Consider the following 14959-nt stretch of genomic DNA (forward strand, 5'->3'; position numbering starts at 1 on the left):
TTTTAGATTCTTTGCATGTTTTGGGTAAGCTTGAAAAGCAACATGTAGCTGGCAGGATTTGAACCTGCGCGTGGACACCCCAATGGATTTCAATTCCATTGCCTTAACCACTCGGCCACAACTACAACCTTTTTGTTGGTTGTTACAAGCTGGAGTTCAAAAATATTTTTTTTCTGGTTCACGATTGGCAGACTGCTTCTGATGTAATTTAATTTTGTCAGCTGCTGAATTAATGGAGGGCAATTTAGTAGCTAGCTTAGCTTTAAGGAAAATATAGACTTCTAAGGCATTTGGTCTTTGATCACTTGATTTAGAATCAATAGTTTTAATCATTACACCTTGACACCACAAGTGTCCATGTTCTCTATATCACTTTTCATGGACATGTAAGCAAATGACTGTCATTACAGATGAATTACAATCTTCCTTGGTCTCTCAATGCAGAATCATCACCATTGAAACTGTTCATTCAATTGTGACTGGTAGGTGTTTTCTGGTGTAAAGTTTGTTATCCGCCTTCCACAATTGTTGGTGCAATTCACTGTATTAAGGATGTTATAATTCAATGAATTTCACAACGTGTTTGTGTTACTAGAATAGTCTCAGTGAGGTACATTTCTTTTTGCTGATGTTGATTATTGATTCAATTATTTTTTATGTTTCTTGCAATTATCACATAAGGCCCAGCGAGGATTTGAACTTAGATCGCAGAAAATGATTAAATGATTATTATACTAAGGATCAACATGCACTTTTCACCAGGAAATCTACATAATCTTTCTTAAGCACTGTTCTTAAAACGCAGGAAAAAGCCTCTGTTCTTTGATAAGTAGTTTATTACTAAATTTTCTGCAGGTCAATTTGGGCTAGGTGGCCTTGGTGATTTGTATTCATAAACATAACATACTTTCTTTAACACCTTTTTTTAGATACTTTGCATGTTTTGGGTAAGCTTGAAAAGCAACACGTAGCTGGCAGCATTTGAACCTGCGCGTGGACACCCCAATGGATTTCAAGTCCATCGCCTTAACCACTCGGCCACAACTACAACCTTTTTGTTGGTTGTTACAAGATGGAGTTCAAAAATATTTTTTTTCTGGTTCACGATTGGCAGACTGCTTCTGATGTAATTTAATTTTGTCAGCTGCTGAATTAATGGAGGGCAATTTAGTAGCTAGCTTAGCTTTAAGGAAAATATAGACTTCTAAGGCATTTGGTCTTTGATCACTTGATTTAGAATCAATAGTTTTAATCATTACACCTTGACACCACAAGTGTCCATGTTCTCTATATCACTTTTCATGGACATGTAAGCAAATGACTGTCATTACAGATGAATTACAATCTTCCTTGGTCTCTCAATGCAGAATCATCACCATTGAAACTGTTCATTCAATTGTGACTGGTAGGTGTTTTCTGGTGTAAAGTTTGTTATCCGCCTTCCACAATTGTTGGTGCAATTCACTGTATTAAGGATGTTATAATTCAATGAATTTCACAACGTGTTTGTGTTACTAGAATAGTCTCAGTGATGTACATTTCTTTTTGCTGATGTTGATTATTGATTCAATTATTTTTTATGTTTCTTGCAATTATCACATAAGGCCCAGCGAGGATTTGAACTTAGATCGCAGAAAATGATTAAATGATTATTATACTAAGGATCAACATGCACTTTTCACCAGGAAATCTACATAATCTTTCTTAAGCACTGTTCTTAAAATGCAGGAAAAAGCCTCTGTTCTTTGATAAGTAGTTTATTACTAAATTTTCTGCAGGTCAATTTGGGCTAGGTGGCCTTGGTGATTTGTATTCATAAACATAACATACTTTCTTTAACACCTTTTTTAGATACAGTGCATGTTTTGGGTAAGCTTGAAAAGCAACATGTAGCTGGCAGGATTTGAACCTGCGCGGGGACACCCCAATGGATTTCGAGTCCGTCGCCTTAACCACTCGGCCACAACTACAACCTTTTTGTTGGTTGTTACAAGCTGGAGTTCAAAAATATTTTTTTTCTGGTTCACGATTGGCAGACTGCTTCTGATGTAATTTAATTTTGTCAGCTGCTGAATTAATGGAGGGCAATTTAGTAGCTAGCTTAGCTTTAAGGAAAATATAGACTTCTAAGGCATTTGGTCTTTGATCACTTGATTTAGAATCAATAGTTTTAATCATTACACCTTGACACCACAAGTGTCCATGTTCTCTATATCACTTTTCATGGACATGTAAGCAAATGACTGTCATTACAGATGAATTACAATCTTCCTTGGTCTCAATGCAGAATCATCACCATTGAAACTGTTCATTCAATTGTGACTGGTAGGTGTTTTCTGGTGTAAAGTTTGTTATCCGCCTTCCACAATTGTTGGTGCAATTCACTGTATTAAGGATGTTATAATTCAATGAATTTCACAACGTGTTTGTGTTACTAGAATAGTCTCAGTGATGTACATTTCTTTTTGCTGATGTTGATTATTGATTCAATTATTTTTTATGTTTCTTGCAATTATCACATAAGGCCCAGCGAGGATTTGAACTTAGATCGCAGAGAATGATTAAATGATTATTATACTAAGGATCAACATGCACTTTTCACCAGGAAATCTACATAATCTTTCTTAAGCACTGTTCTTAAAACACAGGAAAAAGCCTCTGTTCTTTGATAAGTAGTTTATTACTAAATTTTCTGCATTCAATTTGGGCTAGGTGGCCTTGGTGATTTGTATTCATAAACATAACATACTTTCTTTAACACCTTTTTTTAGATACTTTGCATGTTTTGGGAATGCTTGAAAAGCAACACGTAGCTGGCAGGATTTGAACCTGCGCGGGGACACCCCAATGGATTTCAATTCCATCGCCTTAACCACTCGGCCACAACTACAACCTTTTTGTTGGTTGTTACAAGCTGGAGTTCAAAAATATTTTTTTTCTGGTTCACGATTGGCAGACTGCTTCTGATGTAATTTAATTTTGTCAGCTGCTGAATTAATGGAGGCCAATTTAGTAGCTAGCTTAGCTTTAAGGAAAATATAGACTTCTAAGGCATTTGGTCTTTGATCACTTGATTTAGAATCAATAGTTTTAATCATTACACCTTGACACCACAAGTGTCCATGTTCTCTATATCACTTTTCATGGACATGTAAGCAAATGACTGTCATTACAGATGAATTACAATCTTCCTTGGTCTCTCAATGCAGAATCATCACCATTGAAACTGTTCATTCAATTGTGACTGGTAGGTGTTTTCTGGTGTAAAGTTTGTTATCCGCCTTCCACAATTGTTGGTGCAATTCACTGTATTAAGGATGTTATAATTCAATGAATTTCACAACGTGTTTGTGTTACTAGAATAGTCTCAGTGATGTACATTTCTTTTTGCTGATGTTGATTATTGATTCAATTATTTTTTATGTTTCTTGCAATTATCACATAAGGCCCAGCGAGGATTTGAACTTAGATCGCAGAGAATGATTAAATGATTATTATACTAAGGATCAACATGCACTTTTCACCAGGAAATCTACATAATCTTTCTTAAGCACTGTTCTTAAAACACAGGAAAAAGCCTCTGTTCTTTGATAAGTAGTTTATTACTAAATTTTCTGCATTCAATTTGGGCTAGGTGGCCTTGGTGATTTGTATTCATAAACATAACATACTTTCTTTAACACCTTTTTTAGATACAGTGCATGTTTTGGGTAAGCTTGAAAAGCAACATGTAGCTGGCAGGATTTGAACCTGCGCGGGGACACCCCAATGGATTTCAAGTCCATCACCTTAACCACTCGGCCACAACTACAACCTTTTTGTTGGTTGTTACAAGCTGGAGTTCAAAAATATTTTTTTTCTGTTTCACGATTGGCAGACTGCTTCTGATGTAATTTAATTTTGTCAGCTGCTGAATTAATAGAGGGCAATTTAGTAGCTAGCTTAGCTTTAAGGAAAATATAGACTTCTAAGGCATTTGGTCTTTGATCACTTGATTTAGAATCAATAGTTTTAATCATTACACCTTGACACCACAAGTGTCCATGTTCTCTATATCACTTTTCATGGACATGTAAGCAAATGACTGTCATTACAGATGAATTACAATCTTCCTTGGTCTCTCAATGCAGAATCATCACCATTGAAACTGTTCATTCAATTGTGACTGGTAGGAGTTTTCTGGTGTAAAGTTTGTTATCCGCCTTGCACAATTGTTGGTGCAATTCACTGTATTAAGGATGTTATAATTCAATGAATTTCACAACGTGTTTGTGTTACTAGAATAGTCTCAGTGATGTACATTTCTTTTTGCTGATGTTGATTATTGATTCAATTATTTTTTATGTTTCTTGCAATTATCACATAAGGCCCAGCGAGGATTTGAACTTAGATCGCAGAAAATGATTAAATGATTATTATACTAAGGATCAACATGCACTTTTCACCAGGAAATCTACATAATCTTTCTTAAGCACTGTTCTTAAAACACAGGAAAAAGCCTCTGTTCTTTGATAAGTAGTTTATTACTAAATTTTCTGCAGGTCAATTTGGGCTAGGTGGCCTTGGTGATTTGTATTCATAAACATAACATACTTTCTTTAACACCCTTTTTAGATACAGTGCATGTTTTGGGTAAGCTTGAAAAGCAACACGTAGCTGGCAGGACTTGAACCTGCGCGGGGACACCCCAATGGATTTCAAGTCCATCGCCTTAACCACTCGGCCACAACTACAACCTTTTTGTTGGTTGTTACAAGCTGGAGTTCAAAAATATTTTTTTTCTGGTTCACGATTGGCAGACTGCTTCTGATGTAATTTAATTTTGTCAGCTGCTGAATTAATGGAGGGCAATTTAGTAGCTAGCTTAGCTTTAAGGAAAATATAGACTTCTAAGGCATTTGGTCTTTGATCACTTGATTTAGAATCAATAGTTTTAATCATTACACCTTGACACCACAAGTGTCCATGTTCTCTATATCACTTTTCATGGACATGTAAGCAAATGACTGTCATTACAGATGAATTACAATCTTCCTTGGTCTCTCAATGCAGAATCATCACCATTGAAACTGTTCATTCAATTGTGACTGGTAGGTGTTTTCTGGTGTAAAGTTTGTTATCCGCCTTCCACAATTGTTGGTGCAATTCACTGTATTAAGGATGTTATAATTCAATGAATTTCACAACGTGTTTGTGTTACTAGAATAGTCTCAGTGATGTACATTTCTTTTTGCTGATGTTGATTATTGATTCAATTATTTTTTATGTTTCTTGCAATTATCACATAAGGCCCAGCGAGGATTTGAACTTAGATCGCAGAGAATGATTAAATGATTATTATACTAAGGATCAACATGCACTTTTCACCAGGAAATCTACATAATCTTTCTTAAGCACTGTTCTTAAAACACAGGAAAAAGCCTCTGTTCTTTGATAAGTAGTTTATTACTAAATTTTCTGCATTCAATTTGGGCTAGGTGGCCTTGGTGATTTGTATTCATAAACATAACATACTTTCTTTAACACCTTTTTTAGATACAGTGCATGTTTTGGGTAAGCTTGAAAAGCAACATGTAGCTGGCAGGATTTGAACCTGCGCGGGGACACCCCAATGGATTTCAAGTCCATCACCTTAACCACTCGGCCACAACTACAACCTTTTTGTTGGTTGTTACAAGCTGGAGTTCAAAAATATTTTTTTTCTGGTTCACGATTGGCAGACTGCTTCTGATGTAATTTAATTTTGTCAGCTGCTGAATTAATAGAGGGCAATTTAGTAGCTAGCTTAGCTTTAAGGAAAATATAGACTTCTAAGGCATTTGGTCTTTGATCACTTGATTTAGAATCAATAGTTTTAATCATTACACCTTGACACCACAAGTGTCCATGTTCTCTATATCACTTTTCATGGACATGTAAGCAAATGACTGTCATTACAGATGAATTACAATCTTCCTTGGTCTCTCAATGCAGAATCATCACCATTGAAACTGTTCATTCAATTGTGACTGGTAGGAGTTTTCTGGTGTAAAGTTTGTTATCCGCCTTGCACAATTGTTGGTGCAATTCACTGTATTAAGGATGTTATAATTCAATGAATTTCACAACGTGTTTGTGTTACTAGAATAGTCTCAGTGATGTACATTTCTTTTTGCTGATGTTGATTATTGATTCAATTATTTTTTATGTTTCTTGCAATTATCACATAAGGCCCAGCGAGGATTTGAACTTAGATCGCAGAAAATGATTAAATGATTATTATACTAAGGATCAACATGCACTTTTCACCAGGAAATCTACATAATCTTTCTTAAGCACTGTTCTTAAAACACAGGAAAAAGCCTCTGTTCTTTGATAAGTAGTTTATTACTAAATTTTCTGCAGGTCAATTTGGGCTAGGTGGCCTTGGTGATTTGTATTCATAAACATAACATACTTTCTTTAACACCTTTTTTAGATACAGTGCATGTTTTGGGTAAGCTTGAAAAGCAACACGTAGCTGGCAGGATTTGAACCTGCGCGGGGACACCCCAATGGATTTCAAGTCCATCGCCTTAACCACTCGGCCACAACTACAACCTTTTTGTTGGTTGTTACAAGCTGGAGTTCAAAAATATTTTTTTTCTGGTTCACGATTGGCAGACTGCTTCTGATGTAATTTAATTTTGTCAGCTGCTGAATTAATGGAGGCCAATTTAGTAGCTAGCTTAGCTTTAAGGAAAATATAGACTTCTAAGGCATTTGGTCTTTGATCACTTGATTTAGAATCAATAGTTTTAATCATTACACCTTGACACCACAAGTGTCCATGTTCTCTATATCACTTTTCATGGACATGTAAGCAAATGACTGTCATTACAGATGAATTACAATCTTCCTTGGTCTCTCAATGCAGAATCATCACCATTGAAACTGTTCATTCAATTGTGACTGGTAGGTGTTTTCTGGTGTAAAGTTTGTTATCCGCCTTCCACAATTGTTGGTGCAATTCACTGTATTAAGGATGTTATAATTCAATGAATTTCACAACGTGTTTGTGTTACTAGAATAGTCTCAGTGATGTACATTTCTTTTTGCTGATGTTGATTATTGATTCAATTATTTTTTATGTTTCTTGCAATTATCACATAAGGCCCAGCGAGGATTTGAACTTAGATCGCAGAAAATGATTAAATGATTATTATACTAAGGATCAACATGCACTTTTCACCAGGAAATCTACATAATCTTTCTTAAGCACTGTTCTTAAAACACAGGAAAAAGCCTCTGTTCTTTGATAAGTAGTTTATTACTAAATTTTCTGCAGGTCAATTTGGGCTAGGTGGCCTTGGTGATTTGTATTCATAAACATAACATACTTTCTTTAACACCTTTTTTTAGATACTTTGCATGTTTTGGGTAAGCTTGAAAAGCAACACGTAGCTGGCAGGATTTGAACCTGCGCGGGGACACCCCAATGGATTTCAAGTCCATCGCCTTAACCACTCGGCCACAACTACAACCTTTTTGTTGGTTGTTACAAGCTGGAGTTCAAAAATATTTTTTTTCTGGTTCACGATTGGCAGACTGCTTCTGATGTAATTTAATTTTGTCAGCTGCTGAATTAATGGAGGGCAATTTAGTAGCTAGCTTAGCTTTAAGGAAAATATAGACTTCTAAGGCATTTGGTCTTTGATCACTTGATTTAGAATCAATAGTTTTAATCATTACACCTTGACACCACAAGTGTCCATGTTCTCTATATCACTTTTCATGGACATGTAAGCAAATGACTGTCATTACAGATGAATTACAATCTTCCTTGGTCTCTCAATGCAGAATCATCACCATTGAAACTGTTCATTCAATTGTGACTGGTAGGTGTTTTCTGGTGTAAAGTTTGTTATCCGCCTTCCACAATTGTTGGTGCAATTCACTGTATTAAGGATGTTATAATTCAATGAATTTCACAACGTGTTTGTGTTACTAGAATAGTCTCAGTGATGTACATTTCTTTTTGCTGATGTTGATTATTGATTCAATTATTTTTTATGTTTCTTGCAATTATCACATAAGGCCCAGCGAGGATTTGAACTTAGATCGCAGAAAATGATTAAATGATTATTATACTAAGGATCAACATGCACTTTTCACCAGGAAATCTACATAATCTTTCTTAAGCACTGTTCTTAAAATGCAGGAAAAAGCCTCTGTTCTTTGATAAGTAGTTTATTACTAAATTTTCTGCAGGTCAATTTGGGCTAGGTGGCCTTGGTGATTTGTATTCATAAACATAACATACTTTCTCTTTAACACCTTTTTTAGATACAGTGCATGTTTTGGGTAAGCTTGAAAAGCAACACGTAGCTGGCAGGATTTGAACCTGCGCGGGGACACCCCAATGGATTTCGAGTCCATCGCCTTAACCACTCGGCCACAACTACAACCTTTTTGTTGGTTGTTACAAGCTTTAGTTCAAAAATATTTTTTTTCTGGTTCTCGATTGGCAGACTGCTTCTGATGTAATTTAATTTTGTCAGCTGCTGAATTAATGGAGGGCAATTTAGTAGCTAGCTTAGCTTTAAGGAAAATATAGACTTCTAAGGCATTTGGTCTTTGATCACTTGATTTAGAATCAATAGTTTTAATCATTACACCTTGACACCACAAGTGTCCATGTTCTCTATATCACTTTTCATGGACATGTAAGCAAATGACTGTCATTACAGATGAATTACAATCTTCCTTGGTCTCTCAATGCAGAATCATCACCATTGAAACTGTTCATTCAATTGTGACTGGTAGGTGTTTTCTGGTGTAAAGTTTGTTATCCGCCTTCCACAATTGTTGGTGCAATTCACTGTATTAAGGATGTTATAATTCAATGAATTTCACAACGTGTTTGTGTTACTAGAATAGTCTCAGTGATGTACATTTCTTTTTGCTGATGTTGATTATTGATTCAATTATTTTTTATGTTTCTTGCAATTATCACATAAGGCCCAGCGAGGATTTGAACTTAGATCGCAGAAAATGATTAAATGATTATTATACTAAGGATCAACATGCACTTTTCACCAGGAAATCTACATAATCTTTCTTAAGCACTGTTCTTAAAACACAGGAAAAAGCCTCTGTTCTTTGATAAGTAGTTTATTACTAAATTTTCTGCAGGTCAATTTGGGCTAGGTGGCCTTGGTGATTTGTATTCATAAACATAACATACTTTCTTTAACACCTTTTTTAGATACAGTGCATATTTTGGGTAAGCTTGAAAAGCAACATGTAGCTGGCAGGATTTGAACCTGCGCGGGGACACCCCAATGGATTTCAAGTCCATCGCCTTAACCACTCGGCCACAACTACAACCTTTTTGTTGGTTGTTACAAGCTGGAGTTCAAAAATATTTTTTTTCTGGTTCACGATTGGCAGTCTGCTTCTGATGTAATTTAATTTTGTCAGCTGCTGAATTAATGGAGGCCAATTTAGTAGCTAGCTTAGCTTTAAGGAAAATATAGACTTCTAAGGCATTTGGTCTTTGATCACTTGATTTAGAATCAATAGTTTTAATCATTACACCTTGACACCACAAGTGTCCATGTTCTCTATATCACTTTTCATGGACATGTAAGCAAATGACTGTCATTACAGATGAATTACAATCTTCCTTGGTCTCTCAATGCAGAATCATCACCATTGAAACTGTTCATTCAATTGTGACTGGTAGGTGTTTTCTGGTGTAAAGTTTGTTATCCGCCTTCCACAATTGTTGGTGCAATTCACTGTATTAAGGATGTTATAATTCAATGAATTTCACAACGTGTTTGTGTTACTAGAATAGTCTCAGTGATGTACATTTCTTTTTGCTGATGTTGATTATTGATTCAATTATTTTTTATGTTTCTTGCAATTATCACATAAGGCCCAGCGAGGATTTGAACTTAGATCGCAGAAAATGATTAAATGATTATTATACTAAGGATCAACATGCACTTTTCACCAGGAAATCTACATAATCTTTCTTAAGCACTGTTCTTAAAACACAGGAAAAAGCCTCTGTTCTTTGATAAGTAGTTTATTACTAAATTTTCTGCAGGTCAATTTGGGCTAGGTGGCCTTGGTGATTTGTATTCATAAACATAACATACTTTCTTTAACACCTTTTTTAGATACAGTGCATGTTTTGGGTAAGCTTGAAAAGCAACACGTAGCTGGCAGGATTTGAACCTGCGCGGGGACACCCCAATGGATTTCAAGTCCATCGCCTTAACCACTCGGCCACAACTACAACTTTTTTGTTGGTTGTTACAAGCTGGAGTTCAAAAATATTTTTTTTCTGGTTCACGATTGGCAGTCTGCTTCTGATGTAATTTAATTTTGTCAGCTGCTGAATTAATGGAGGGCAATTTAGTAGCTAGCTTAGCTTTAAGGAAAATATAGACTTCTAAGGCATTTGGTCTTTGATCACTTGATTTAGAATCAATAGTTTTAATCATTACACCTTGACACCACAAGTGTCCATGTTCTCTATATCACTTTTCATGGACATGTAAGCAAATGACTGTCATTACAGATGAATTACAATCTTCCTTGGTCTCTCAATGCAGAATCATCACCATTGAAACTGTTCATTCAATTGTGACTGGTAGGTGTTTTCTGGTGTAAATTTTGTTATCCGCCTTCCACAATTGTTGGTGCAATTCACTGTATTAAGGATGTTATAATTCAATGAATTTCACAACGTGTTTGTGTTACTAGAATAGTCTCAGTGATGTACATTTCTTTTTGCTGATGTTGATTATTGATTCAATTATTTTTTATGTTTCTTGCAATTATCACATAAGGCCCAGCGAGGATTTGAACTTAGATCGCAGAAAATGATTAAATGATTATTATACTAAGGATCAACATGCACTTTTCACCAGGAAATCTACATAATCTTTCTTAAGCACTGTTCTTAAAATGCAGGAAAAAGCCTCTGTTCTTTGATAAGTAGTTTATTACTAAATTTTCTGCAGGTCAATTTGGGCTAGGTGGCCTTGGTGATTTGTATTCATAAACATAACATACTTTCTCTTTAACACCTTTTTTAGATACAGTGCATGTTTTGGGTAAGCTTGAAAAGCAACACGTAGCTGGCAGGATTTGAACCTGCGCGGGGACACCCCAATGGATTTCGAGTCCATCGCCTTAACCACTCGGCCACAACTACAACCTTTTTGTTGGTTGTTACAAGCTATAGTTCAAAAATATTTTTTTTCTGGTTCTCGATTGGCAGACTGCTTCTGATGTAATTTAATTTTGTCAGCTGCTGAATTAATGGAGGGCAATTTAGTAGCTAGCTTAGCTTTAAGGAAAATATAGACTTCTAAGGCATTTGGTCTTTGATCACTTGATTTAGAATCAATAGTTTTAATCATTACACCTTGACACCACAAGTGTCCATGTTCTCTATATCACTTTTCATGGACATGTAAGCAAATGACTGTCATTACAGATGAATTACAATCTTCCTTGGTCTCTCAATGCAGAATCATCACCATTGAAACTGTTCATTCAATTGTGACTGGTAGGTGTTTTCTGGTGTAAAGTTTGTTATCCGCCTTCCACAATTGTTGGTGCAATTCACTGTATTAAGGATGTTATAATTCAATGAATTTCACAACGTGTTTGTGTTACTAGAATAGTCTCAGTGATGTACATTTCTTTTTGCTGATGTTGATTATTGATTCAATTATTTTTTATGTTTCTTGCAATTATCACATAAGGCCCAGCGAGGATTTGAACTTAGATCGCAGAAAATGATTAAATGATTATTATACTAAGGATCAACATGCACTTTTCACCAGGAAATCTACATAATCTTTCTTAAGCACTGTTCTTAAAACACAGGAAAAAGCCTCTGTTCTTTGATAAGTAGTTTATTACTAAATTTTCTGCAGGTCAATTTGGGCTAGGTGGCCTTGGTGATTTGTATTCATAAACATAACATACTTTCTTTAACACCTTTTTTAGATACAGTGCATATTTTGGGTAAGCTTGAAAAGCAACATGTAGCTGGCAGGATTTGAACCTGCGTGGGGACACCCCAATGGATTTCAAGTCCATCGCCTTAACCACTCGGCCACAACTACAACCTTTTTGCTGGTTGTTACAAGCTGGAGTTCAAAAATATTTTTTTTCTGGTTCACGATTGGCAGTCTGCTTCTGATGTAATTTAATTTTGTCAGCTGCTGAATTAATGGAGGCCAATTTAGTAGCTAGCTTAGCTTTAAGGAAAATATAGACTTCTAAGGCATTTGGTCTTTGATCACTTGATTTAGAATCAATAGTTTTAATCATTACACCTTGACACCACAAGTGTCCATGTTCTCTATATCACTTTTCATGGACATGTAAGCAAATGACTGTCATTACAGATGAATTACAATCTTCCTTGGTCTCTCAATGCAGAATCATCACCATTGAAACTGTTCATTCAATTGTGACTGGTAGGTGTTTTCTGGTGTAAAGTTTGTTATCCGCCTTCCACAATTGTTGGTGCAATTCACTGTATTAAGGATGTTATAATTCAATGAATTTCACAACGTGTTTGTGTTACTAGAATAGTCTCAGTGATGTACATTTCTTTTTGCTGATGTTGATTATTGATTCAATTATTTTTTATGTTTCTTGCAATTATCACATAAGGCCCAGCGAGGATTTGAACTTAGATCGCAGAAAATGATTAAATGATTATTATACTAAGGATCAACATGCACTTTTCACCAGGAAATCTACATAATCTTTCTTAAGCACTGTTCTTAAAACACAGGAAAAAGCCTCTGTTCTTTGATAAGTAGTTTATTACTAAATTTTCTGCAGGTCAATTTGGGCTAGGTGGCCTTGGTGATTTGTATTCATAAACATAACATACTTTCTTTAACACCTTTTTTAGATACAGTGCATGTTTTGGGTAAGCTTGAAAAGCAACACGTAGCTGGCAGGATTTGAACCTGCGCGGGGACACCCCAATGGATTTCAAGTCCATCGCCTTAACCACTCGGCCACAACTACAACCTTTTTGTTGGTTGTTACAAGCTGGAGTTCAAAAATATTTTTTTTCTGGTTCACGATTGGCAGTCTGCTTCTGATGTAATTTAATTTTGTCAGCTGCTGAATTAATGGAGGGCAATTTAGTAGCTAGCTTAGCTTTAAGGAAAATATAGACTTCTAAGGCATTTGGTCTTTGATCACTTGATTTAGAATCAATAGTTTTAATCATTACACCTTGACACCACAAGTGTCCATGTTCTCTATATCACTTTTCATGGACATGTAAGCAAATGACTGTCATTACAGATGAATTACAATCTTCCTTGGTCTCTCAATGCAGAATCATCACCATTGAAACTGTTCATTCAATTGTGACTGGTAGGTGTTTTCTGGTGTAAAGTTTGTTATCCGCCTTCCACAATTGTTGGTGCAATTCACTGTATTAAGGATGTTATAATTCAATGAATTTCACAACGTGTTTGTGTTACTAGAATAGTCTCAGTGATGTACATTTCTTTTTGCTGATGTTGATTATTGATTCAATTATTTTTTATGTTTCTTGCAATTATCACATAAGGCCCAGCGAGGATTTGAACTTAGATCGCAGAAAATGATTAAATGATTATTATACTAAGGATCAACATGCACTTTTCACCAGGAAATCTACATAATCTTTCTTAAGCACTGTTCTTAAAACACAGGAAAAAGCCTCTGTTCTTTGATAAGTAGTTTATTACTAAATTTTCTGCAGGTCAATTTGGGCTAGGCGGCCTTGGTGATTTGTATTCATAAACATAACATACTTTCTTTAACACCTTTTTTAGATACAGTGCATGTTTTGGGTAAGCTTGAAAAGCAACATGTAGCTGGCAGGATTTGAACCTGCGCGGGGACACCCCAATGGATTTCAAGTCCATCGCCTTAACCACTCGGCCACAACTATAACCTTTTTGTTGGTTGTTACAAGCTGGAGTTCAAAAATATTTTTTTTCTGGTTCACGATTGGCAGTCTGCTTCTGATGTAATTTAATTTTGTCAGCTGCTGAATTAATGGAGGCCAATTTAGTAGCTAGCTTAGCTTTAAGGAAAATATAGACTTCTAAGGCATTTGGTCTTTGATCACTTGATTTAGAATCAATAGTTTTAATCATTACACCTTGACACCACAAGTGTCCATGTTCTCTATATCACTTTTCATGGACATGTAAGCAAATGACTGTCATTACAGATGAATTACAATCTTCCTTGGTCTCTCAATGCAGAATCATCACCATTGAAACTGTTCATTCAATTGTGACTGGTAGGTGTTTTCTGGTGTAAAGTTTGTTATCCGCCTTCCACAATTGTTGGTGCAATTCACTGTATTAAGGATGTTATAATTCAATGAATTTCACAACGTGTTTGTGTTACTAGAATAGTCTCAGTGATGTACATTTCTTTTTGCTGATGTTGATTATTGATTCAATTATTTTTTATGTTTCTTGCAATTATCACATAAGGCCCAGCGAGGATTTGAACTTAGATCGCAGAAAATGATTAAATGATTATTATACTAAGGATCAACATGCACTTTTCACCAAGAAATCTACATAATCTTTCTTAAGCACTGTTCTTAAAATGCAGGAAAAAGCCTCTGTTCTTTGATAAGTAGTTTATTACTAAATTTTCTGCAGGTCAATTTGGACTAGGTGGCCTTGGTGATTTGTATTCATAAACATAACATACTTTCTTTAACACCTTTTTTAGATACAGTGCATGTTTTGGGTAAGCTTGAAAAGCAACACGTAGCTGGCAGGATTTGAACCTGCGCGGGGACACCCCAATGGATTTCGAGTCCATCGCCTTAACCACTCGGCCACAACTACAACCTTTTTGTTGGTTGTTACAAGCTGGAGTTCAAAAATATTTTTTTTCTGGTTCACGATTGGCAGACTGCTTCTGATGT

The 14959-nt window shown here is 35.6% G+C and overlaps 17 non-coding genes across 17 annotated transcripts; all 17 read right to left on the reverse strand.

Annotated features, from left to right (window-relative positions):
- Positions 1 to 43: 43 nt before the first annotated feature.
- Positions 44 to 125, reverse strand: TRNAS-UGA (transfer RNA serine (anticodon UGA)). The gene has a single exon. It is a non-coding gene; the product is annotated as a tRNA-Ser (tRNA).
- Positions 126 to 966: 841 nt separating this feature from the next.
- TRNAS-UGA (transfer RNA serine (anticodon UGA)) lies at positions 967 to 1048 on the reverse strand. Its single transcript has one exon. It is a non-coding gene; the product is annotated as a tRNA-Ser (tRNA).
- Positions 1049 to 1888: 840 nt separating this feature from the next.
- TRNAS-CGA (transfer RNA serine (anticodon CGA)) lies at positions 1889 to 1970 on the reverse strand. The gene has a single exon. It is a non-coding gene; the product is annotated as a tRNA-Ser (tRNA).
- An 838-nt stretch (positions 1971 to 2808) lies between these two features.
- TRNAS-UGA (transfer RNA serine (anticodon UGA)) lies at positions 2809 to 2890 on the reverse strand. Its single transcript has one exon. It is a non-coding gene; the product is annotated as a tRNA-Ser (tRNA).
- An 839-nt stretch (positions 2891 to 3729) lies between these two features.
- Positions 3730 to 3811, reverse strand: TRNAS-UGA (transfer RNA serine (anticodon UGA)). Its single transcript has one exon. It is a non-coding gene; the product is annotated as a tRNA-Ser (tRNA).
- An 840-nt stretch (positions 3812 to 4651) lies between these two features.
- On the reverse strand, positions 4652 to 4733 carry TRNAS-UGA (transfer RNA serine (anticodon UGA)). The gene has a single exon. It is a non-coding gene; the product is annotated as a tRNA-Ser (tRNA).
- Positions 4734 to 5572: 839 nt separating this feature from the next.
- On the reverse strand, positions 5573 to 5654 carry TRNAS-UGA (transfer RNA serine (anticodon UGA)). The gene has a single exon. It is a non-coding gene; the product is annotated as a tRNA-Ser (tRNA).
- Positions 5655 to 6494: 840 nt separating this feature from the next.
- Positions 6495 to 6576, reverse strand: TRNAS-UGA (transfer RNA serine (anticodon UGA)). Its single transcript has one exon. It is a non-coding gene; the product is annotated as a tRNA-Ser (tRNA).
- Positions 6577 to 7417: 841 nt separating this feature from the next.
- On the reverse strand, positions 7418 to 7499 carry TRNAS-UGA (transfer RNA serine (anticodon UGA)). Its single transcript has one exon. It is a non-coding gene; the product is annotated as a tRNA-Ser (tRNA).
- Positions 7500 to 8341: 842 nt separating this feature from the next.
- TRNAS-CGA (transfer RNA serine (anticodon CGA)) lies at positions 8342 to 8423 on the reverse strand. The gene has a single exon. It is a non-coding gene; the product is annotated as a tRNA-Ser (tRNA).
- Positions 8424 to 9263: 840 nt separating this feature from the next.
- On the reverse strand, positions 9264 to 9345 carry TRNAS-UGA (transfer RNA serine (anticodon UGA)). The gene has a single exon. It is a non-coding gene; the product is annotated as a tRNA-Ser (tRNA).
- An 840-nt stretch (positions 9346 to 10185) lies between these two features.
- Positions 10186 to 10267, reverse strand: TRNAS-UGA (transfer RNA serine (anticodon UGA)). Its single transcript has one exon. It is a non-coding gene; the product is annotated as a tRNA-Ser (tRNA).
- An 842-nt stretch (positions 10268 to 11109) lies between these two features.
- TRNAS-CGA (transfer RNA serine (anticodon CGA)) lies at positions 11110 to 11191 on the reverse strand. Its single transcript has one exon. It is a non-coding gene; the product is annotated as a tRNA-Ser (tRNA).
- An 840-nt stretch (positions 11192 to 12031) lies between these two features.
- Positions 12032 to 12113, reverse strand: TRNAS-UGA (transfer RNA serine (anticodon UGA)). Its single transcript has one exon. It is a non-coding gene; the product is annotated as a tRNA-Ser (tRNA).
- An 840-nt stretch (positions 12114 to 12953) lies between these two features.
- On the reverse strand, positions 12954 to 13035 carry TRNAS-UGA (transfer RNA serine (anticodon UGA)). The gene has a single exon. It is a non-coding gene; the product is annotated as a tRNA-Ser (tRNA).
- Positions 13036 to 13875: 840 nt separating this feature from the next.
- TRNAS-UGA (transfer RNA serine (anticodon UGA)) lies at positions 13876 to 13957 on the reverse strand. The gene has a single exon. It is a non-coding gene; the product is annotated as a tRNA-Ser (tRNA).
- An 840-nt stretch (positions 13958 to 14797) lies between these two features.
- TRNAS-CGA (transfer RNA serine (anticodon CGA)) lies at positions 14798 to 14879 on the reverse strand. The gene has a single exon. It is a non-coding gene; the product is annotated as a tRNA-Ser (tRNA).
- Between the last annotated feature and the right edge of the window lie 80 nt (positions 14880 to 14959).

This window comes from Mixophyes fleayi, chromosome 10, assembly GCF_038048845.1.
Source record: "Mixophyes fleayi isolate aMixFle1 chromosome 10, aMixFle1.hap1, whole genome shotgun sequence".
NCBI lineage: Eukaryota > Metazoa > Chordata > Amphibia > Anura > Limnodynastidae > Mixophyes > Mixophyes fleayi.